Source organism: Muscardinus avellanarius (genome assembly GCF_963383645.1).
Source record: "Muscardinus avellanarius genome assembly, chromosome: X".
Taxonomy (NCBI): Eukaryota; Metazoa; Chordata; class Mammalia; order Rodentia; family Gliridae; genus Muscardinus; species Muscardinus avellanarius.
Window position 1 is genome coordinate 32531699 of NC_137792.1, and position 26255 is coordinate 32557953.

Here is a 26255-nt window from a genome sequence, read left to right on the forward strand (position 1 = left end):
TCGCTTCGGCAGCACATATACTAAAATTGGAACGATACAGAGAAGATTAGCATGGCCCCTGCGCAAGGATGACACGCAAATTCGTGAAGTGTTCCATATTTTTTAACCATTTGTAAAAAGATGAATCTAAACCCCTATATCTCACCTAACACAGGAATCAACTCAAGATGGATCAAAGACTTAGAAATTAGACCTGAGACGGTGAAGTTAGTAGAGGAGAACATAGGTTCAACACTACAACATATTGGCACAGGCAGTAACTTTCTCAACAAAACCTCCAAAGCTCAGGAAATTAAAGCAAGAATAAACAAGTGGGATAACATCAAACTAAAAAGTTTCTTCTCATCAAAGGAAACTATCAATAACCTAAAGAGGAAGCCTACAGAATGGGAAAGGATCTTTACCAGCCACCATTCTGATAGGGGGCTAATATCCAGAGTATACAAAGAGCTCAAAAGGCTCTACACTAGCAAAACAAACAACCCAATCAAGAAATGGGCAAATGAACTAAATAGACACTTCACAAAAGAAGAGATACAAAGGGCTAATAGATACATGAAAAGATGTTCTTCATCACTGGCCATCAGGGAGATGCAAATCAAAACTACACTGAGATTCCATCTAACCCCAGTCAGAGTAGCAAGCATAAAGAAATCAAACAACAACAAATGCTGGCGAGGATGTGGGGAAAGAGGAACTCTTTTACACTGTTGGTGGGAGTGCAAACTAGTTCAGCCACTATGGAGATCTGTGTGGAGATTCCTGAGAAAGTTGGGAATAGATCCACCATATGATCCAGCTATACCACTCCTCGGTATCTTTCCAAAGGGGTTGAATTCAGAGAAATACAGCAACATATGCATACCTATGTTCATAGCAGCACAATTTGTAATAGCCAAAATATGGAACCAACCCAGATCACCATCAACAGATGAATGGATAGCAAAACTGTGGGAAATACACACAATGGAATTCTATTCAGCCATAAAGAAGAACAAAATTATATCATTTGCAAGAAGATGGAAAGCCCTGGAGAGCATCATGTTAAGTGAGATCAGCCAAGCACAGAAGGAGAAGATACACATGTTTCCTCTAATATGCCCAAACTAGAAAACACAAAGGATACCAGTAGGACCCCAGATATTAGAGGGGAAATACTAGCTAAGTTTTAATGGAAAGATAGGAGAGGAGAAAGGCCGATCTTGATTAATGAGGGTCTACACCTGAACATGTGTAAAATTATGAATAAGACATGGTTAACCTGGACAACCATTGGTGGGGGGGAGAGAAAATGGGGGCGGGGGGTGAGAGGGCACCAAATATAGTGTAAATGTATACTACTTATGTTCAATAAAAAATTGTTAAAAAAATAAAATAAAGCAGGTAGACCAGGCCTTCGAAGGCAGACAGCACAAGTGTGAGGACGTTGCCCGGGAGAAAGGCTTCAATATATTACAAAGGTCAGATCCAAAGAGAAAGGTAGCTTTCTATATCAGTGAGAGAAGAAAACTGGGTAGAGAGTGTGTGCATAAGGAAATAATACAATTATGTGTGTCACCAACTTATTTTCCCAGGGAACAAACTCTGAGATTGAACTTAGCATGCAGGATGTCGATTTAAGTAAGACCCTGGGGTCAACACCTGAGAAAAGGTGGAGAAGAAAACAGGAGTGGAGCAGGCTGGCTGCTGGGAAAATGGCTTAATGGACCTGTCCAACTCCATGGGTAGCTGTGGAGCTACAGTGGCCTTTCAAAGATGGTGGAGATGATCAAGCTTTTATAATCCTGTATCAATCACTTCCTATATTTGGCAACCTCAGGAAGAGGTGAGATGCTCTCCTGCTAAAGCCACAAGGGCACTCCCAGCAGTTGGACAGCAAGTTCTTCCTCAGTGGTGAAAGTGAGTGATTTGCCATTGTATCTATTGAAACACAGATGAGTGAGCTTGTTTGTGTCTGAATGTGAGTGTGTAGTATGCATGGGTGAGTTCTGTCCTTCCAACTAGAATTGGGCTTCTGTGCTGGATTCCCATGAGAGCCATTGGTCCTCCAACTTACTGCCCTTGCAATGTGGGAAGAATCTTTACAACAGAGTAGCTATGAGAAGCAAGCAACCACAGAGAAACCACCAGGCAGAAGACCAGAGCCACCCATTGGCAGGTGGCAGGGCAGGACCCTGAGTTCAGTACTGAAAGCAAATTGGGCAGGGAGGTCAAGCACAGAGGCCAGGGCTTCTGGGAAGATTTCCTGTTATAGAGTGGCTCATGGACCATGAAACTCAGAGAGGACAGAGAGGAGAAAGACACACAGGCACACATGCACATGCAGAGAAATACATAGAGGGCAACTTCCACACAAAGAGGGAATACAACTGCTTGCTTCCAACAAGATAAAAGAAAGCCAGATGCACACCACAGGACAAATACTGACGCACACAGAGACAGAAATATACAGAGATAATGAGAAGACATAAAGAGAGACAAAAGAAAGGCTGAGAAAGACAGAGGCAGAGACAAATGGAGTGTGACATACAAAGAACAAATAGAGGAAGAGAATGAGTGAAGACAGAAGCACAGCCATGACGAGGAGTGACCTAACAGGAAACAAAGAGGCAAGAGGAGAGACTGAGGAAGACAGATACCAGGCTCAGAAGAGCCAAGGCTAAAGGAGCTCTGCAATGCTGAAGAAAATATGAAGATGCCTCAGAACCTCTTGTCCAAATCTAAACATTTTCTGAAGACCCGCTCCTAATCAGTCTCCCCAGCCTACTCCTCCCTCCCGGAGTCTTTGCAGATGTGTATGGAAACCACTCACACAGCAGCTGACCAAATTGCAGAGTCTCCACGTCAATAAGGCCTAGGGCCAGCCTGGCAAGTACAGGGATGCCACTGAACTGAGGACACTTCCCAGTGGTTTCAAAGTAGAAAAGGCAGAAACTGTCCCAGAAAATAGACTAGAGGGGCCAATGGAAACCGAATAAGAAAAAACGGTGGAGAGAAGACACCAGCAGGCCAAAACCAGACAAGGACAGGTTAAAGAGCCACTAAGAAGCCAGATTAGGAGAAGCCCAAGAAAGGCATTGAGGGAGGGAGAGAAGAAGCTCACACATAGAAAATCACTAACTATAAATACAGTGCCACTGTGAGAGTGGTGTTCTGGAAGAATGTCCTGAAGCCCATAGGGAAGTAAGGGAGAAAGTTCTGCTGTTTGCTGCAACCAGACTGAGCTAGACCAAACCAGGCCCTGCTGATAGAAATTAATCTAGTTATTTTCCCTCTTTACCCCTCCATCCCCTTCAGTTAGGACACCTTAAAATGCCCTAATGTACATGATGTACATTCACAAACATATCAAAGTTAATCAATCAGTAAGACAAACATGAGAAGGAGGGAGGAAGGAGAGAATGGGGTGGGAATTGGGGAAGGGCTAAATGATTGATGTGTGCATGTATACCTCTATGGTCTTGAACTCCATTAAGATCTGTGACTACAATGCACCAATAAAAAAAAGAAAAAAAAAAACAAGAAATTAATCTAGGGGCTATAGATCCCCAGAGCATATTTAACTTCTTTCTGGGAGGTGCTTCCTGGGAATGGGGTGGTCTGTATAGCCTCACCCTGCCTGAAAGGAAGTTAAAGATAGAGCCTGCCACTTTCTCTTGGAGGGCCAGCTATATACTGGGGGTTGTTACAGAGAGGGAAGTCTCCTCAATTCACAAGAACTGAAGTCTGGCTCCCACACAGGAGCACATAGACCCTCTTTCCCATCCAGGGTTCCAAACTACCTCAGCGTATATTATCCTTATTCCTCTCCTTTTGGCCAGAACGTTTCTTCTGTGTACAATTCAGTCTCTTGCCCCTCAAGAATGAACATCTCTGCCCAGATATGAATGTAAATGCAAGATACACTCCTGAGATTTTACACCTGGCATCATATTTTGAATGCCACAAGGACAATCAAGACTTAACAGAACTGAGTGGTGAATTAAAGCACAGAATTACCTTCAAATTTCTCTTTTGCTTTAAGTTGGATCTTGATATGCTACTTTAAGTTTATTAAAATTGAGATATACCCATATGTCTTCGAAAGCAGTGATTCTCAAATGTTAATGTGCATATGAATCACTCAGGGATCTTGCTAAAATGCAGATGCTCATTCAGGAGGTCCGAGACAGCCTGAGATTTTGAATTTCTAACTAGTTCTGGGGAATGGTCCTACTGGTCCACAGACCACCTTTGAGTAGGAAGGGCCTAACCTATTATAGTTAATAGCAAAATGTGGCCTGAGGCCACAAGAGCTTATTCCTGAACACCTGTTTCCTTATTATATTTACAAATACAGAAATCATCCAAAGGCTGGAGTGTGCAGCAGCTGAGAAGAGGGTGTTTGGCATTTGTCTCTAGGAGTCAGCATGGTGTAATGGACAGAAGTGCTCTTTTGGATCCAAACAGACTTAATCTCTAATTCCTCCTCCTCTATGTGCAAACTACTTGGCTTTGTGTAAAATCACTTAAATTTCTGATTCCCAAATGTCTAATTTGAAAAGTAGGGATATTAAATTGTGTCAGATCATAGGGGAGAATTCAAGGTAAGGACGATGCAGGGCAATCTGGCTGAGTCCATGACCCTTTCTTGACCCCCCTGCCTTTCTCATCTTCTTCTAAACACCTGTTCTCATAATCTGAATCACTTCTTTGGCAATTAATTCTATTTTGGATGTCATATGTTGCATTTTAAAAAACTATGGTCTTCATGTAAATTTTCACTTCCTGTGCTGCTTTCCTCAACTGGATTATAAGTGTGTCTTCACATTATTAAATATATCATCTTAAACTTAATTCTTGTTTGTAAATGCAAGTTCAATGGATGGATGGATGGATGGATGGATGGATGGATGGATGAATGGATAGATGGATAGATGGATGGATGCATGGACAGGTCATACAGGTACCCTGATATCTACTCCCACTGCTGTGTAAAGCATATCCAACTTGGTGAATGTGCTATCCCTTTCCTCATTCTCCCTGAAGCCATCAATTTTCCCAAAAGACACAGAAAAAACTGACAATAAGTAGTCCAGGGATGGGGCAGGGTGTGACTATAGAAAATCTAAGATCTCACTGAAGGATGACCATTTTATTCAGTCATTTTGTGTGTGTGGTACTTTGGGGGGAACCCAGAGGCTTTCTAGCTTTAGGATATACTCCCAGACCTATTTTATATTTTATTTGGAAACAGGGTCTCACTAAGTTGCTGAGAGCCTCACTAAGTAGCTGAGGCTGGCTTCAAACCTGTGCGATCCTCCTGTCTCATCCTCCCAAGTGCAGGGATTACAAGCATCCGCCACCATGCCTGGCATTTTTTTAAAAATTCATATACCAACATAAAGTTATTTCATCCTGGTGGAAATAAGACGGTCCCAGTGTTCTCTGGTTCCATTTCAGAAAAAGAACTGAGATTGCTTAGGTCACCTTGTGCCAAATAACAATCTTGGGGCTGCCACTGTGCAAAAGAGGCTATGGTCTACACCATCTCCTGTTGGAAAATGAGAGTTTCTATGTTATGAGCTGCTGAGAAAAAATCCATCAGGAGACCTATGAAACTGTTCTTTATCTTGTAAGGACCCTAGGTCCATATCTTTCATGGGGTCATTACTCCTAATAGGGAACTGCACTTTGTTACTAAAGGTTAGGGGCCAATTTTGTTATGAAATATGCCCTTGTCAGGGACACCTATCAACCATTCCAGCAGCAAAAGGGGTGCCATTTACATCTTAGTTCTATGAGTAGTTAACTGCATCCACTAAGGAGAATTAATTTGTTCCAAGAGCCTTAGATGAATGATGCTGTTATTCACTGAAAACACAAGTGTATCCTTAGAATGAGAATTCTGGATGCTATTTACCAACTCAAGTTCACCTTCTAGCTTTTTGTTGTCATTGCTAATTGTTACATTACATTGGCTCTATTTGGTTTTGTGTAATTTTCTTGGCTTTTAGGATAGTCTATACTTTAGTCATATGAAAGGTCCAGGAAAATGGTTGATCCCTAGAGGTAGCATCTTATTTCTGTGACTTCATCTCTAGCTGTTTAAAGCTAGTCCCTTCCCCATTTCTCCCCAAGGAGGAATCTTCAGCTTCTCCATCTCTCAGAAGAGGGGTTGGCTTCCTTCCAGCTCACTGAGGCCATACATTAAGAGGCTTCTGTTTTTCATTCAAACACCCAGCAAGTTTAATCTCCTCTGTATCTTGAGGCAGCAGCATGCAAGATATCCTAAGGTAGGAACTGATGAGAAATTTGAGAGAAAAGAATAGAGCTGGGTTAAGGAGTCCCAGAACATTTGTATCAAAATGGACCTTGGCAAATTCTAGACTCCTTAGTCTTATCAGCAAGGAAACTAAAAAGAACAAATGTGGTCTCATCTGTTTTTTGTGTGTAAACGAGATAGTTGGACAGTAGTTGATAAAAAAAATCCCATTCAAATGATAAGATAGATAGTTGTGCTTAAAAAAAGCTCCTATTAGCATTTCAACCTTAATCACCATCTGTGGTAGGTTATTATGTATCACTCTCCTTCCCATGAACCACACCTCATAATGTGGTTTACTTCTTTGTGGAATCCCCTCTCACAGTGAATTTGAGATTCGTCATGTGACTAGCTTTAGCTAGTGGAATGCTAGCAGGTGTGAAGTGAGCAGAGGCTTTATAGTCATGTGCACACTGGAGCTCATCCTCTTCTACACTCTTGGAATGTTACCTCCTAGAACCAGGCTGTCATGTTGGGAGAAGCCTGAGCCACATGGAGAAATAATGAAACTCTCCCCATGGCCCTGGGTGAGCTCAATTAAAAGCCAGCACCAACTGGCAAGAATATGAATGAGCCATCTTAGAAGGAGATCCTTCATCCCACCCCCATCCACATTGAGCCACCCCCTGTAAATGCTGCACGAAGCAGATACAAGCCTTTGTATCAAGCTCTGCTTCAATTTCAGAATTAGGAGCAAATAAGTGATTGTTGTCATTCTAAGACATGAGTGTTTACGTGTTGGTTATACAGCAATAGAAAACTGGAACATATCATTCATGCTCAGAGGAATGTAGTTCTACTCCCTGGGTTTGTCAGAATTCCTAATGGTGGTCTCTATACTGCCTCATGGTGTTTCTTCTTGGGGTTCACTTGAGTACCTTTGATCCTATTGTGATAGAAAAGAACTACGATGTAGCTCTCAAAGTCCACCTTTGTGGTAACAATGACTGGTTTGGTTCTCTGTATGTCTTTGTGAATATAAGTCTATTTTCTTTCCCAAGATAAATATATTTTTTGCATAGACAAATAAGGGCTGGAAAGCTGGAAATAGCTGATTTAAGGAAAGGTTCTGTAGTTTGCTTGCTTATCAGGTGCTTATGGGGTTTGAATGCATCAAGGTCCCAAACCTAAAGGTTAATGTTTTGACACTGAAAATCCATCAGTCAGAGGGTGAGGATGAGGGGACAGTTTGCATTAATTATTAGTCTGACTCTTAATTTGAATCAATGAAAATGCCAGAATGACAGAGGTGTTTGGACTGAATAATAATTAGCAAGACTGACATGGGCCTGAACAAAGAGGTGTAGGGGAGGAGACAGACAGTTTCTGCTAGCAGAGAACTGGCTAAGGAGGCAGGACTGGGGCTCAATAGGAAGAAAAAACAGTAGTCTTGTCCAGAGTCATCAGAGGAGCCAATGAGGAGCAGAGGGACCCTGAGGCCAGGTGAAACAGAGACTAGATGCTCCTCTGCAAGTCTGGGCCTTGGAAGGATGTAGTCTCTGGAGTATTGTTAGCACTCTGAGGTTTTGAATTTGCCAGTGATTGGCCTTTGAGAAATGGGCCATGTTGTAAATGTTTCCATGTATCAAGGCGCATTCTCATCTTGGGACCAAGGGTGTCCCCCTTGGATCTTAGATTATTAGCTGTCTCAGCAAGCCTCTTTAGTTTGCAGATGGGCCAAGCAAAGCTCAGAGACTGGAGGTGCTTGGCCAAAGCCCCACAAAAAGCTCACAAAGCTGGTGAGGGACAGAAGTTGCAGAACACCCAGGTCTTCTATCTCTTCTGTCTCTGCTCACACCATTTGTCTTTCCTCCAGGCCCCAGTATTTGGAAGGTTCATGTAGATTGATTATCCTGGTATATATCCATCCTCCAAAGGGAGGCAGGGCACCAAGTGGTGAGTGCATCCCTGGTGGGAAAGAGGACAGGATAATTTGAGAGATAAATGTTAGTTGCATGGACTAGAACAAACTCAGCAATAGCTGAAAGGGGTTAGCTGGCTAATTGCTAGGACTTAGGAAAACCCAGGTTCTTTTGCTCCAAAAGCTTATCTAAAATTCCACTAAAAAGTTATTTTTGGATTAAATATTTATATCTCTCAATGACCCTTAAATAAAAAATAAAAGTGCCCCTGAAATAGGTAGTATGAAAGTAATTCATTTGAATTTTAATATGAATCAACATAATCAATCCATCTACTCATTACAGACATGTTGAACATCTCCCCTGGACTCCACAAGTGGAGCCCATGACTGGAGAAGCTCACCATCTCTTAGGGGAGCCTGATATACAATGGCAATGTGGTAACTGCCTTTTATTGAGTATCTGCTCTGATCCAGACACTGGATAAAGGAACCCATTTTAAATCCAATTCTTCTCTTCACAGTATTCTCTCCAGGTAGAAAAATTTACTGCCTCTCCAAAATCACATAGCTATTGAGTGGTGAAGCTATAATTTGGACCCAGATCTGTTTGATTACCAAGCCTGAGTGTTTTCCAGAACTACACTAATGGCTCAATGTCAATAAGATATGAACCAGGTGTTATTAGAGGAAAGTGGAAGTAGCAGATCCAGTTGTTTGGCCTTCAAGGCTTTTGGGCAGGTAAAGGTGAGAAACAGAAAGAGAGCATGAGTCACATCAAGGGGGGGTTATAGACAAAGGGAAGAGCTTGGGCAAAGGCATACAAAGATGAAAGGATAATATACTATCAGGTCATTGTAAGTAGTTCATCATGAGTAAAGCCAAGGACGAGGAGAATCTGTCCAAAAAAACTAATCTTGGCAGGAAGCAGGGGCCAGCTCTCTACGAGTGGTGCTAATAAAATCTGGATTTTGTCCTACACTTGTGGAGAAGTCTTACCTATGTTAAAGAAAAGAGCTTTTAAAAAGACATATTTTTGAAGTCCAGGACTCCTAGAGCGTATTGCTTAGGAACACAAGCCCTGATGTCAGATCTATATTTCATCATGCTTCACATTACAGAAGTAAATGTTTAATTGTTCTTTCTCACTGAAATATGAGCTCTCTGATGTCAACAACTATGTTTCATTAACCACCACTCTAAGCATAGAAATATCTGGCATATAGTAGAGACTTGTGAGAGACCAGTGGTTGCTTCTCCAAGTCCATTCTTTCTTTCTTCCTGGATACATCAGATGTAGTCACCCAGGTAGAGATGACATTTCTAGCCTCCCTTGCAGCTAGATGTGGTAGTATAATTAAGTTTTCTCCAATGGAATGAAGGTGGGAAATGTGTGTGTGACTTTGTCTTTCTCATTTTGAAAACTGCTGGCCCTGAGATTGTTAGTCTCTTTCACCTTATCACCAGCTTGAACACTAAAGTGTCCCCAGTCAGGCTTTGACATTGTAGATGAGAGCAACACCCTAGCAGGTGGAAGAATGCAGAAGTGAAGGATCCTGGATTCCCAAAGAACCACATGGAGCCAAGCTCCCTACTAACTCTGGACCACTAATCTTGGGACTACCACATGAAAGACAAATGGAGTCTTCTGCTTGGTAAGCTGCCAGTGGACTAGGGGGACATTGTGTTATAATGGGTTAGCCTAATTTATGTAATGCCCAATTGATATTTGTTGAATGACTGAATGAAGTATATACTTCTACAAATGTTATTGGAATCTTATTTCATTTCTCTGACAAGATCATAGCTTGGGTGCAAGGATCTATCTCTGTTTACTGTTCCCAAAGCACCTAGACTGTTGCCAGACTTGTTGAATCAAATGAAATAGAATAAACTCAATTCTGACTAGATTAGTCTCTCTGGATCAGCTTTTATAGCAATCTGCTTTGCTAGAAGGGGAGAAGGATTTTCTCTCTAGACCAATAATAGTTAAAAAAGTTTAGGAAGTGTTTGAGGCTTTTTGGATAAAAAGGAGTTACTAAGTGCAGATAGATAGATGATAGATAGATAGATAGATAGATAGATAGATAGATGACAGATGTGAGAGAGAGAGAGAGAGAGAGAGAGAGAGAGAGAGAGAGAGAGGTGGCACTGTTAAAGTAAAAACCTCATGGGTGACACCAAAAAAATTACAGAATTACAGTTGGCAGAGTTCAAGCTTTGCACTGTGGCTGGAAAGTCACAGGGGAGAAAGGGAACCCTCTCCACAGAGAGAAGCACACTGGGAATGGAAGTGCATCAAATTTAACAACATTGCCATACACGCACCCCGAACCCTGTGCTGCTGAGAACTCGTTAGTTACATCGGATGTGACATATGGGTGGATAATATAGTCTGGAGCCTAGATTTCTTTAATTAACCAATGGCAATCAGGAGTGAGGGCAATTCCAGGGGAATGGTAATTGTCTGGAAGTTCTGGATGCCTGCGGGCTGAGCCGCAGGCCAGAAACCCAGCCAACTCTGTCCCCAGGAAGCACGCTGAGCCAAGGTCATGAATGCCATTTTAAACAAGGTCTTTTTTCTAAAAAGTTTAGATCACAGCTGATTGTTGTGGGTGAGGATTTCCTCTGTGATGTATATAGGCCTGGGAGAGTGATCATGCTGCTTAAGTCATCTCATAGGTACTATGGGATGCAGCAACAGGAGTGAATGTACAACATGCTGGGACTCTGGGGACCAAATTGTGTAGCCACTGGGTGACCGGTGACTGTGTGAGGTCAAGCCAACTCAAAGTTCTTCATTTGACAACTGGTGTATACCAGACTGGAGGCAGAGGTTAGATGTTTAGGAAATACTTTAAATATTTGAAAAGAGCTGCAAAAAAGATTTTTTTAAAATATGGTTATAATATTCACTATGACTGTAAACTGCTCATGGGTGGACATTGTATTGTTTTCACCTTGATATGTCCCACAGAATATACCTCATGCTCTATAGGGAAGAAAGGTCAGTAAATGTCAAATCGAATGTAAGTTTAGAGAGGGATGCCTACTATACCACCAATGGGTTGCTTTAAAAAGTATTTTGAAGCTGGGTGTGGTGGTGCACGCTTGTAATCCTAGCATTTGGGAGGCTGAGAGAGGAGGATCACAGTTCACGAACAGCCTCAGCTACTATTTAGTGATGCCCTTTGAAACTTAATGAGACCCTGTTAAAATAAAGAATAAAAATAGGGCTGGGGTATAGCTTGGAGGTAGAATGCCCCTGAGTTCCATCCCCAGTACTGCAAAAAAAAAGTATTTTGAGCTGGATATGGTGGCACATACCTGTAATCCAAGTACTTGGGAGGCTGAGACAGGAGTATCACAGTTTCATGGCCAGCCTCAGCAACTTAGTGAAGCTCTCAGACACTCAGCAAAATCTTGTTTCAAAATTTTTAAAACTAAATAAAATAAGGCTGGTGGTATAGCCCAGAGGTAGAATGCCCCTGGGTTCAATCCTCTGTACTACAAAAAGAAGTATTTTGATATTAGCTTTAATAAATTGATAAAAATGTCATATGAATTTGGGACCTGAAAACTTATGCTTCTAAAGTGATAGAAGGGTTCCCCTCCCCTCTTTAAAGTTGTTGAAATGATTCCCTTCCAATCTTGCTTACAGTCTTGGTTTGCTTAGCAAGCTCCTTTTACTAGATAATGCAAAAGTAAACAAATACCAGTTGGGTCCCTCTCTGGATCGTCACAGATTCTAAATAAGAACTGGCTGAATTAATGAGGGTTTTTATTTACTCTTCGAAGTGGAGTTGAAAGATAAACAGCCCTCATTTGTCTGGGCCAAAGGACAGTAAACGCAAGAACATTCCCAGGCTTGGGTGAGGATATATAACACCACTGAGAAGTTAAACTCTCAGGAAGGAAAAATATAAGGGGGTTCTGGGTCCCTGAACTTCTAACAGATCCTCAAACATTAACTCGAACTTGGAAGGAGGTCAAGTCTTTATTCCTACCCCCAAGGTTGTGCTGTGGATAAGAAAGAGGCGCAGTTTGTAGTGCAGAATGCTTATTAGAGAGCCACAGCTGTGGGAGGGAGGGAAAGAAGGAAGGTTGGTAGAGGTAGGGGCTAGAAGTGGGGTTGGGAGGATGGGAGATCAAGATAATGTGAGTGCCTCGGACTTGGCCAAACCAGCAGGGTGGTGCAGGCAAAAGAAAGCCTATAGGAAACTTCATGTTGGGCAGAAATGGCTAGACCTTTATACACACACACACACACACACACACACACACACACACACACACACACTGCTCAGTTGCAGGATGGGGACCACCCTGGAGAAAGGCATTACCGGGGGCCAGACATCTCTCAGCAGCTGAGGTGCTTCCCCAAAGAGCAGACAGCTGGAGGCTGTCTGCAGACCACGCTCCTAGCAGCTGGGCAGCAAGGCCTTCCTTGTAGGAGGATCTGGGCAGTATGTCTCTGTCTATCACAGTCCTTGAGGAAAAATTGGTTGTAAGTGTTGCCCAGGGCTTGTTGGCTGCTTGGAGCCTCCAGGCTGGCCCACTCTGCGTGGCCTGTTAGGCATCTGATGAGCTCCAGGCATAACTACACAGAAGCTGCTTCTGTGTAGTCCCAGTTTTCTTCCCTCCTTTTTCATGCCCTTGTTCATTTATGCTTCTCTCCCTTAGATCATTATATTTATTTAAAAATACAATCAAGCAGGGCGTGGTGCCGTATGCTTGTAATCCCAGCATTCGGGAGGCTGAGACAGGAGGATCGTGGTTCACGAACAGCCTCAGCTACTTAGTGAGGCCCCTTGCAACTCAGTGAGACCTTGTTTCAAAATAAAGAATAAAAAATAGGGCTGGGGGTGTAGCTCAGAGGTAGGATGCCCCTGGGTTCCATCCCCAGTACCAATAAATAAATAAATAAATAAATAAATAAATAAATAAATATAATCGAACACCAATTCACTGCTCCAGGCACTGAGGCTGAAGAGAGAGAAATATGTATTAGCTTCTACTCTCAAAGAGCTTACATTCTACAGGAGCAAATGCTACTGAGCTCTCAACAAAATCCTTTCATTTTATGATAAGTACAGAAAAGAAGTGTGTACAATGATGTAAGTGCACTGTCCACTAACTTGCTAAAGGGACCAATAATGGGTATCACTCACAAGGTGTCTTTTTCGGCCAAGCACTGTTCTAAGAATGTCCATGTTAACATCTATTTGTCATAGTGATCCCAGGATAGAGATCTTATTGCCATCCTCATGTTAAGGCTTAGAGAGGTTGAGTAACTTGCACACTTTAACTCAGCTGGAAAGTGCTAGAGGAGGTTTTCAACCCATATAATCTAGCATCCAAATGTAGTAGTTCAGTCTTGAAGCTGCACTGTCTCTCCCAATTATTTGCTATAGATAAGGCCCTATTGGGACCACTGTGATGGGCAAAGAGATTGGTAGGCACAAAAGTGCTGGAGGAAACCCTAGAGAGCTTGGAAAGAAACAGATGGGTACTAGCAGAAAAGGGATACTCCAACAGAAGAGTGTCATGAACAAGGCTTGGAAGAAATATTAGCAAAATGCATGCTTTAGTTTAGTGGTAAGGATTTCAGTACAAGTTGTTTATTTGGGAGATCAATCTAGAAAATGTCCGTAGGGGAGTGGGGGAAAGAGAAATGGGGAAGAACAGGCAGCCATCTAGGGTACATTATCCAGCTAGTTACCACCCTGAGAATAATACCACTGGGGAAGTCTGGGGGACAGTATAGAACATGCCTCAATCATCCCAACCAAGGAGCAAGAGACTTGGGCTATTTATCCACCAGGTCCCATTAGGCATTGGTCAAGGCCTCCCAGGATGGGGGGGAGTATGGAAACAGAATTGCACTCTTTTGATTTTTATCCTAAGCTAGTCTTAAGAAGAAGGTATGAACTCAGTCTGGTTGGCTTATGTCATCCAGGACATTCCTGATGATTGTTCCTTCCTGATGCAGCTTACAGGAAAACCACTCGTTAAGTCCAAATGGCATTTTATAAAAGTTCTTGTGCAGTGAAGATGAAGCAGGAGCTGTGTGATAATATTTTCCGGTAAATCTGGGGTCCCTTTCTATTAGAGTTTGCATCTGGAATGTCCCCCCCAAAGGCTCTTGTGTTGAACACTTGCTCCTAAAGAAAACCTTTAAGAGGCGGGGCTTTTAGGAAGTGGTTGGATCATGAGGCCTGTGATCCTCATCCATAGCTCAATACATTGATAGAGTCATAATTGAATAAATTACTGGGTTGTGGTGAAAACTGCATGAGGTGGGACCTAATTGGTGAGGAAGCACATGCCTATAATCCCAGTACTTGAGACGCTGAGACAGAGGATCACAGGTTTCAGTATATTCTCAACAACTTAGCAAGGCCCTGGCATCAAAATAAAAAGGTGAAAAGGGCCAGGAGTGCAGCTCAGAGATAGAATGCTCCTGGATTCAATCTCTAGTGCCAAAAAATGAAAAATTTAAAAAGCATCTGGCACAGAGCTCATGGTAACATCATAAGTTAGAGGAACAGGCTGTCGACTTTTATGCGTGCCCCTCAAAACTGTGTTCTAAGCTGACCAATGTCATCTGTACCCAGGTTAGGAGGCAGAGACACCCCTAAATGCTTCACAGTTGGTCTTGAAAAACATTAAAAAGTTGGACATACATGTACACATCACCTATTTAACCCCTTACCCAATTCCCACCCCCATTCCCTCCCCATCCCTCCCGCCCTTGCTTGGCTTAGTGGTTGACTTTGATATGTTTAAGTACATTGTGTGTTTTAGAGAATTTCCTTCTTTCCTCCTCCCATCCCCTCATTTAAGTTGTCTTGTTTGCTCCTCTATAGGACTTCCTTTTTAATCTAGAGTTCCTTCTATGACCCATTTCTCCCTAGCTTTCCCATATTAGAGAGAGCATCTGATTTCTTATTTTTTGTGACTGACTAATCTCACTTAGCAAAATGTCCTCCAGTTCCATCCATTTCCCTGAAAATGATGTAATTGAGTTTTTTTAATGGCTGAGTAAAATTCCATTGTGTACATATCCCACAGTCTGAATATAATGTGCCAATAAAAAAAAGTTGGCAGTTGCACCTGCTAAGGAGCCACAGACCACTGGTGGGGAAATCATCTCGGGAAAATAGGATAAAATGGGACTGCATGTTTTTTCCTTCTTCCTAAGAAGATTGGAGCATTCTTTTCTAGTGTCTTTTCCTTGCATGATTCTCAACTTAATATGACTTCCTCAAGAAATCACCTCCCCAGTGCTCAAAATAGGGTCACGAGCCTCATGACGTGTCTTCCCACCTCTTGCATTTTTTCCTGTGTGGCAGGGGTATTTTACTGAACCTGAGATCTGTCAGTTATAAGCTCTACCAACGTTTTATGTACTAATCAGAAAAAAGCCACCATTTAATGATAACACAATGCTTTCATACCTCTTAGAATTTTATTGTATAGTTATTAAAAGAGCACTTTTAAATGTATTTAGACAGATTTGTATGATATAGCACTCTTGTGCAAAGGAAAATATACTTGAAATTATCTGGTTGAGGTAATTATCCTTAACTTTCTTCATATGCAGAATTATCCTTGGAGGGCAGGAGAAGTGGGGAGGGGAAGAAATTGGTTAATGGGTACAGAGTCACAGCAAGGGACTGTGATAGGAGGGATAATTTCTGGCATTTTATTACACAGAAGGCTGATTATAGTCAACAATATCGTATTTTATAATTCAAAACAGCTAGAAGAGAGGATTTTGAATGTTCTCACCACAAAGAAATGATGAATGCTCGAGATGATGGATAACCTAAATATGCTGAGTTGATCATTATATGGTGTATAAATGCACCAAAACATCGCATGGTGCCCCTTACAGATGAACAATTATTATTTGTCAATTTATAATATAAATAATGTTTTCAAAGAAGCTGAATATCTGGAACTTTGTTGTAATTCGGAGTCAGCAAGGCCCTCATTCTGCCACCCAGGTGTGACCTCCTTGCTGTGGCCATCACACCATGCATCACCTATCTCCATGACAGGCTTATGATCAGCATCACCAGACCCCATAGCTACAGTGCTCACTGTTAACAAAGGGCCTCAGCGGATCCTAACTCATGCCATTCTTATAAAAGTCTTCAGGTGACAAGATCTGAAATTATTTTGATCCACAATTTCCAAATGTGGACTTTGAAATTCAGCATCAAGAAGTCCCTTGATTGAGTCTCTGTGGCAAAGTAACCCACAGGAACAGTACAAGGGCCCAGGTATTCTGGTTCCTGGTAAAAGATTCCCTCCACAAACCTTCCATGAATTTGTTCCTTCTACAGATTAAAACCTGTGATCCACAGAAGCGGGTGGTTCTCACAGTTTGAAACTTGCAGGGTAACAGATCACAGTGGGAATCACAGCCCTGTGACTTCCTAAACCATGGGAACTCATCTAGTCTAACTCCCTTTCTGGGCCTTAGTTTTCTCATTGGAAAAAAACAATGAGGCTATTACAGTGCTCTTGAGAAAACTCCATCATCTAATTCTGGGTATTAGAATAACACAGTCATGAAATAAATAAGAATGCAAGAGTATGTCTTAATGGCTGCTATAGTAGAAGTACGGACTTCTCTGGATGCAGAGAGGAGAGAAATTTTAATTTGATTCAAGACATGTGTAAAGTCTCCAGGGCAGGACATGGCCTTTGAAGGATGGGGAGAACTGGCAAAGGTTGAAATAGGGGAAGGTTGAAATGTGGGGAAGGAGAGGGCATTTGGCAAGGAGGGTGACAGCAAAAGCCAAATGCAGAGATCTGAAATTATAAGGTATATTCACATAATAGTGGCTTGTTCATTTTAGGTAGAAAATTAAATGAATAAGGTACAATAGAATAAGCAATCTGAGTTTTATTCTGTGGGAAGAGGAAAGTCACTGAAAGATTTCAAGCAAGAGAACATATTGCTCAGAAAGGCCTTTAGAAGAACAACTTTTTGGCAACATATTGGACAGTGTGATGGGGGCAGGAGGGGATGCAAGAAAACAGTTCAGTAGGCCTGGCAAGAGATATTGAAGGAGGAATATGAGGCATGATTGGTGGGAATACAAATAGAGACCAATCAAACTGAGCCTCATGGTGGAGGGACAACCAAGTGATTACTCAGGAGGCAGCAGGGGCAGACAACAAGATGAGCAGACAGAGCAGTTGAGCAGGTCTGTCCTGATGGTTAGACATGGAGACCAACAGCAGTCACCTGACAACATGGATTCAGGCTTGGGAGGAGGGCCTGAATATGGCAGTGGATGAATGGTCCAGGGAGAGGAATATCATCCCAAAGAGGAGGGCTCAGGATATGAAAAAAGCAGGGGCACTCCTCATTCGGGGCTCAGCTTCTTAAGTCAGTTGGTACATCATGTGCAATAAAAAGCCCTCACTGAGATGCAACATTACACAAAACCAAGCCGTCAGTTATCTCCATGGAATTGACATAGCCAATATCCCTGCAGTATCAAAATAGACTACTCTTCCTCCCATGGGCCACCAGATAAGAGAGTTAGTTGGCTTGCATTGGGTGGGCATGTTATATTTTTTAAGTCATGTTTAATAGTACAGTCATACTCAGTGGAAAAAGACAGTAACTTTAAGAGAGAAACACAAGAGCCTAGGCATCTCCCATCCTGGGAAATCAGGGTGGAATCTAAACTGTTTACTTTTTTTCTTTCTTTTTCTTACTCCCTTGCGTGTAGATGGAGTTTAATTTGCTGAAGTAAAATGTATATGTCCTAGATATCAACTGTACTTATACAAGGACCTTTTATCATGTGTGAAAGGTAGTTGTAGAAGACACAAAAGAATTCTGGCCTTGCTTTCAAGAAACTCTCTGTTTAGATGAGATAACCTAAAAACCATAACTTGGAGCAATTCCAGGACTACCTAGTGGAATGAACGATTGCATTTTTCTCTACATGAAGGTTTTGGGAGAATTTTATAGGATGGAAATGACCATGGAGAAGGTGACTTAAATAAAGGGGAAAATGTGGGCAAAGACACCGAGATATAAAATGATCCTAGTCAGGCACAGGGGCACATACCTGTAATCCCAGTACTTGGGAGGCTGAGACAGGAGGATCTCAGGTTCAAGGCAGCTTTAGCAACTTAGGAAGACCTTGCTTCAACATGAAAAATTAAAAGGGCCGGGGTGTAGTTCAGTGATAGAATGCCCTCTTAGTTAAATTCTCAGGATTGTAAAGATAAAATAAAATAAAAAATAAAAGGACTCAAGCATATTGGAGCATAATTAATATATCAATTAGGATTGTGCTCAGTTGCAGATAAGAAAACACTCAATCAGCAATAGATAAATAAATAGTGGTCTATTTCATATGATAAGAAATTTAAAAGTTGGCAGTTACAATGTCGATTCAGCACTCAAAGATGTCAGAGATGGCATTTCTGACACTTTGGTGGACTTTCCCTCATGTTGATCCTAATAGGAATGCTTTTCTTCAGCCATCACATCTGCATGTGCATTCCTAGATAGATAAAAGAGGGAAGGTAATAGCAGCTATTTTAGTTTGAGTCCCTCCAAAAGTAGAGCTCAAAACAAAGACTTAGATGCATATAGGTTAGTTGGTAACTGATCTAGGGAAACAGATGAGAAAGTAGGAAAAGTGAGAGAAAAGAAAAAAGTCAACATAAAGACTTTTATGTTAAAAAGGTTGTTGCCTTGGGCAACCAGAGTTCAATTATGCCTAGACCTCCTGAGAAGTGTACACAATGCCTCCCAGACCTGTGTCCCAGAAGAACAGGTGGTTTGAGCATCTGTGCACAAGGCTCTGACTCTACTGGTTCAATCACAGGGCATGAATCCCACGCTTCCAGGTTTTGCTTTTGTGCAGGTCCAGTGAGCTTCCACGGTGTTAGTGAAGACCCAGGAGCAGAGAGCAGGAAGATGCATGGCACACACTTGAGGTCTGCAGGAGGTGAGTCTTAATAACAGGGATCTGTGCACTACAGCTGCAGCTGAAATCAGAGGTGGGCAGAAGGTATGGGACATAGGGCACCACAGCCATCTGCCATGCCATCCGATTTTCCAGCACCTTATTGGTCAGAGCTGCACTGCTTGACTGCTGCTAGCTGAAAGCTAGCTGAAAGCAGGCCTGGCAGTTGGACATGTCGACTCTTTCAGCCTCTGGAAGATAAGTAGGGAGGAAAACAAAAGATTGGAAAGAGTTGTGAATGAGTGCAACACTGTAAGATTTTAGATTTAAAAAGCCATGGTACAGCCAGGTGTGGTGGCGCACGCTTGTAATCCCTGCATTTGGGAGGCAGAGACAGAAGGATTGCACAGGTTGGAAGACAGCCGCCCTGGCTTAAGAGACCCTGTTTCCACATTAAAAAAAAAAAAGTATAAAAATAGGTCTGGGAGTGTAGCCCGCAGGTAGAAGGGTTTCTAGGAACCCCAGTACCAAAAAAAAAAAAGCCATGGTAGTGGTTTGTGATGGTGCTGCACACCTGTAATCCCACTATTTGAGAGGCTAGGACAGGGGATGGTAGGTTCGAGGCCAGCCTCAGCATCTTAGTGAAGCCCTCAGGAACTTAGTGAGACCCTGTTTCAAAATTTAAAAAAAAATTCAAAAGGAATGAGGGTTTGGTCCACAGGTAGAATTCCCCTGGATTCAATCTCCAGTGCCATATACACAAAAAGGACATAGAAGATTCGATCATCTACTGTAATCATCTATCCACTTTAGAAATAAGAAAAGAACGGAGTCCTGGGCAGGGTGAGTACTTGCCTGCCCTAGTCCTACAGTTGGGATAGAGCTGGGGTTCAAAGCCAGCTTTCCAATTTGGAGATCTTTCCACTTTCTCTGTAATAATCCTCTTGGACTGCAGAAGAATGTCTTGGCTGGGAAGCTATTTTTAAAAAAGAAAGAAATGAAAGGAGAAATCCCCTGCATAACCAAGGTGGGCTCTGTTGTTGTAGAACCTGGAACAAAAAGGCCAGGCATTTGGACTTGGTCTGAGGGACAGTGGGGAGCCATTGTAGAATCTTAAACAGGAGCATGGCAATTTGAGTTGCTTGTAGGTAGATATTATATAAATATAAGGGGTTATTTCTCTGTTGATTATGGCTGCTGATTCAGCCAAGGAGAAATGGAGTGCTGGACAGGCTTGTAGCTCCAGCGGTGACTGCAGGTGCTGTCAAAGGGAGGTGCGGGCTGCTGTCTGACATTCTCAAAAGGCCCCTGCTCTCCCGAGAATGGCTTGATGCTTATTGCTAATAACAAGGCTGGCAGCAGGCTGAAGCTTTCACTCAAAATTCGCCGGCTTTCAGTAATCAAAGCCAGGCCTGGGTTGTTCCTTGGCCCTAGACTGCAAAAGGAATTTCCTTTATTTTTGAACATGGAGAGAATAAAAAGAAGTACAAGATGTTTTATAAGACAAGTGAGGCAGCAATTTGAAATAGGCATTTAGGCATCTCTTAGGGATTAACATCGGGACTCATTTAAGGGCTCGGAGTGTTAATAAGGATGAGATGTATTTATTTTTCCCTGGGTTCTTTTTTAGGAATCCCTGGGCAGCATTCTGGAATTGATCTCTACTGGTTCAAATTTCATACATCCCCCATCTTGCATGTGGATTCTCCCACCCTTCTTTTGACTGAGTTGCACCTCCTATTCACTTAGAGAAAATGCCCCAGCCAGGGTGCCCAACTAGGCATGATTGGTACCTACAAATACTGTTCATCGGGTTGAGCCAGCTAGGCAAACAAAATGGCCTTCTTTTACCCAGGGAATCTGGTTTGAAAATTGGACATTAAGTTACACTTCTAATTGAAATGAATTTGATAGTTTGAGAACAGTCCCTAGTGATCCCAGCCCACATCATAAAAACCACCATAGGCAAATTGGCACCATTCAGCCTTGGCTCAAACAGACTAGGGAGTAAAAGAAGATGTAAACTGAATTTGTGGTTGTTTTTATCCTCAGATAGACAGGCTGAAGGGAGCTTCCGGGGGAGAATTCGGTTTGGATTACATCATGCTCCTGATGGTCTGGGAGGCAGTGCAGTAGAGAATAAAAGCACTATACTCAGAGACACTCTTGCCTCTGACAACAGTTGATGGTTCTTCTTTGGTAAGCTATTGAATTATTTCATGCCTCAGTTTCCTTGCCTACAAAGTTGGGGTAATGGCATCCCTGTGGCCCATGAACAGTGTCTGGCTCAGACAATGACAGCTGAGTGGTTTGCTCAATGGACTGAGGCAGTCCACATAACGCGAAGCTCCTGATTGCTTGGCTGGTATCCGTTTCATCAGCTGACATCCGAAGAACAAGATGCTGTCCTCCCAATAAACTTGGCCGCAAGGTTAGACGAGCTCAAAGCAAAGGACAGTGATGAGATAAAAGGCACTCAAGGATTCACAGTGAATTGTCACCAGGCTGCCCCGAACCGTCTCATTATATCAGCTCCTTGTTCATCTTGGGTACATCTACTTAAGCAAAAACATATGTCTTCTATACCTACTATGAAATAAGCCAGCTCAGAAATGCACACTCATGCCCAGCCCTGACTAGGGATTTACACAATATTATTTACAACTATGCTAGGTAGATTTTTTAGTATTCCCATTTTACAGATTAGAAATGTGAGGCATGGGAAGGTCACACTGCTTATCCAAAGTCACAAAGCTGATACATTGTTGAATGGAAATGGCACATATCATTTAAGAGTCAAAACCTCAAATTTTAACCAAACACATGGCTATCTGAGATAATGGCAAGATCTCCCAGCCTTCTCAAGCTATGACCACTAAGTTTTAGAATAGGCCTAAGTGGAAAGGGTACATGCAATTTCTAGGAAACCCAACTTTGTTACTTAATCTTTCCTACTATTTGGAATATAATAACTGTAGCCAGAGTAGCCATCTTGATCCATGTGTGACCTCAAGAATGGAGACCACTTGGGATGAAAGAGATAGGGAAAGCCAGGGTCATTGAGGACTACTTGGAAGAGAGAGGCCAAACCCACTCTGCACTGCCTACCTCTAGGTTTTTAGGTGAACAGGAAATCCAGCTCTATCCTATCCAAATCACTGTTATATAGTGAGCTTCTATGGCTTGGGCTGAACTCATACTGACAAATAAAAGGGTTGAGTGGCCGACCTCCCTGCAAACGTGAGATTAAGTTGATACCTGAATGGTGAGTAGACAGAGTGCAAGTGAATCTGTTCCATGTAGAAAGACAGCATTTGTGAAGGCCCAGAGATGAGAGAAAATGGGAATTTAGGGGAAGAGAAAAGGGTTACCATCTTCAACTTAGATTTTTCTCAGTTACTCACATATTCGTCCCTTCCTCTTCTTCTTTTATTTCCTTTTCTCTTCCTTTCCTCTCTTCTTTCTCCCACTCCTCCTCTCTCCCTCCTTTCTTTCCTCCTTACTTCTTTTTGACAAATATTTATTCAGCACTGAGGATTTGTTAGACACTATACTAAGCACATGGCATACACTGTCATGAAACCAAGAGTCTGTCAGAAGGATAGTAACTGGAGTGGTAGGAGCAAATGAAGAGCACGTGTTAACTTCCTGCAGCAGACATGAAGAAGTGCTTTTCAGATCTCCCTTCAAGAAAGGATTCACTGCTCAACTACAAGAACTGCAGTCAGCTAACAGTCTCCAGTTGTTTGCTTTGGCAGGGCCAGCCTCAGCTTTCGAGCTGAGGTCAAATTTCTCTCAGGGCAGTCCCCAGTCAATAGCTAAGCAAGATGGTAGTACTGGGGACAGCCATTTTCACTCAACACAGGGCTCCTCTGATGGGCACCTCTTGTGTAGTGCTTCCACTGGGCTGGCAGCAACTTTTCAGATCTGCATTGGATCTTCCTGGAGATCTCAACCTTTGATAGGCCTCAAGGCATGAGAGAGTTCATCATATTCATTAGAAGATCTGAAGGAAGACTGTGTCTAGACAGAGAGGATGGACTGTGTCTGGCAAGAAACTTGGGCTAAAGCATAATGTGTGACTTAGAAGAGAGCTGGAATTGGAATTTTCTACTAAGTGCTTTGAGAAGATGCTAAAAAGGTTGTTTTTAAGTCACTGTAACTGCTGCATGGGCTAATGGGGCTAGCATACCAGTTATGAAAAACTTCATTAAATGAAGAGGATATGTGAGAGGATTTGCTGTAGACAATCAGAAATTACTTAGTGATGGACTACACCTTACAGGGAGAAAGGTGATGAAAAGGGAGACATCAAAGATGGGAAACTGGGTAGGGTATTTGCCATTTTCCAGAATGGTAAGTAATGATGGAAAAGTAATAGATTTGGGAGTGAAAGTCAAGAGCCCAGTTGTGGATTCATGGATTTCACGACTGCTCTCTATATAAGTGCAAAGTTGAAGACCAATCTGGGCAGGAGATAAACCCTTGGAAGTCATGAACATGCCAAGAGGATTGGGAGTTCTGAGAGCTGTAAAGCAAACTTAAGGAGTTGGCCTCTTCCCTCTAGACTGTCTGATATATCTTCTTTTTCCTGTGCTCCTAAAACCTTCTGAAATCTTACTTCCTTCCAGGAAGTCTTCTTGGGTAGAAGGCCTGCCCCTTCTGCCTTCAGGACTTAAAGTTTTTTATACTTTATTACATTCTTTCATACCATCTTTAGCCTTGCTATTTGTGTTAGTCAGCTTTCTGTTACTATAACAAATAGCTGAGAAACCAACTTATACAGAGAAAAGGTTTATATTGGCTTTCAGTTTGGGAAGTTTCAGTACATGCTCATTGGCTCCACTGTTTTTGAGCCTGCAGCAAGACATTATATCATGGCAGGGAGTTCGTGATGGAACAAAGCCTCTCACCTTAGGATAGCTCAGAAGAGAAAAAGAGGAAGGAGCTAGAGAATGATATACCCTTTAAGAGCATGCTCCCAATGACCTAACTTCCTCTCATTAGTGCCCAGTTCTCTGAAGTTTCACTACCTTCCACTTGTAGCCACAGGCCAGGGAACATGCCTTCAACACATGGGTCTTTAGGAGACATTCCAGATCTAAACTTTAATACCCTTCAGCCCAAATATGTTGTCTGAAGAGCCTTTCTGGTAATCACTGCAACTCAGCACCCTTATAGACAAGACTCCTTCAACTGCATCTGAAAAGAGGTGCCCAAGCCAGAACAGTCAGGAGACTTAGGAAGGTATAATTTCTGCCTTTTTATCTCTAAAATGCTCCCCATTAAACCCTCTGCCCAGTAATACCTAGAGCTTTGAACTTTACAGGGAGATTGTAGCCTTATACATGTTAACCACCATCCCAACCCAAGCCTTTAGTGTTGAGTGGAATAATCTCAGTTTCCCCCTCATTCTCCCTAAGATGTGACATTTTGCAGAGAAACACTCATTGCCTACAGGCTTTGGGAACTGTCATGGAGTCACAGCCAACACATAGTGTACTGGATGTTTGTCAGACTTCAGCCCTGTGCACTTCTTCCTCTTCTAGCAGCCCTCAGGTGGCACTGGTGGAGAACTTCCTGTCCCCCAGTGTGTTACATGAGTGAATGGAGAAAATAACCAAGGGGCCCACCTAGCACCCATGGAAGCCAAAAAGACTTCTTTTTCACTATCCTGATCTGATCTGGTGAATGGCAGTTATGCAACCTAATCCGGGGGGACCTTGAGCCTTTGAGTAGAGTGAAATGCAGCCAAAAGTAGGCCTGGGGACATTCATTTATCCCAGGAGTGGTGTCCTGTCCCAACTTCTCCAGTGCCAACTGCCCAGCTGGGTATCTCCCCACCAACTACCAGAGCTCTCAACATCATCCCAGGACATTCCCCTTTGTCCAAGATAACAAAGAGTCACTTTCTGTTACTGATATCCTCAAATTTCAAACCAATAGAAGTGATATCTGAAAGGATCACTCGATTATCATCACTATCCAGAATCGTCGAAGAGGAGGATTAATTAGCACCAACCCTCTTACTTCACCTATCACTGAAGCGGTCCACAGAGGATTTGTCCCTGAGCCACTAATGAATTTTGCAACTGTCACAAAACAATGCAAATAAGTAAGATCCACATCTGCTGAGCACCATCATGAGGTCAAACTGTGGGTAAATAAATGCTTGCTTCAAGGAGAGGGTAAATCCTAAGGTGAGGAGTGACAAGGCTTTGTTTGCATAAACCTGGCAAGGTATTATGGGTAGGATATTAATTAAATCATGCTCCTGGGCCTCACGGAGCCCCAGCTCAACGGCTTCAGCTTGTTGACAAACTGAACACAGGGCCCCCGGAGAGAGCACTAACATTTTGATGAACAGAGTTTGTTGGGGGGTGATGTTTCCTAACTAGCATTTTAATATAATTTTTGATGCTTTATTTGAGCAACCTGGAAGCAAAAATGTTCAGATGAAAGAAAGGGGCAAACATCAAGTGTCCAAGAGACGAAACTTCCATCTAACCTTGGTCCACAGGAATAGCTTGCCGAGAAAAATTCTCTGCTACCTCCTTGCACCCTAGACCTGCCTTCCATCCTCCTCATTCCCCCTCCCCAGTGCACACATGCCTGCCAGAGCAGCTCTGAATAATGTTGAAGCGGCTTCAGGTTTAAATGAAGTTTTAATGAATCTAGGAATCTGCCTAAGACCCCTAAATCTCGCCTTTTTGCTCTTCCTTCCTTTTTGAAGAAATTAACCCGATGGCAGGTACTGTCTTCATGGAAAGGGCTTTTATTTTCAGATTGAAATGAAAGACCCCATCTCAGCTGGAGTGGAAGGTTGGTCATTAAAGACCCTCTGTGGCCACCAGATGTACTCACTCTCTGAGAGACACTGACCAGCTACTTTCAAGCTCCTCGTAATTGACTAATGACCCCAGTTCACCCAACCCCACCATTCCCATCTTCATTTGCACTACATGGCCTCTTTCAGCTCAAAATTTCATGCTTCGCTGGAGGATTATAAAGCTTCTTTTATCTGAGAATATGCAGACAAATATGAACTAATTAATGCTCCCAGTAGCCCCCTGGGAGTGTGCAATTGTCCTATGGCCCACCAGCTTCCCAGGCATTCCCTGATGTAGCGCTGGTGCTA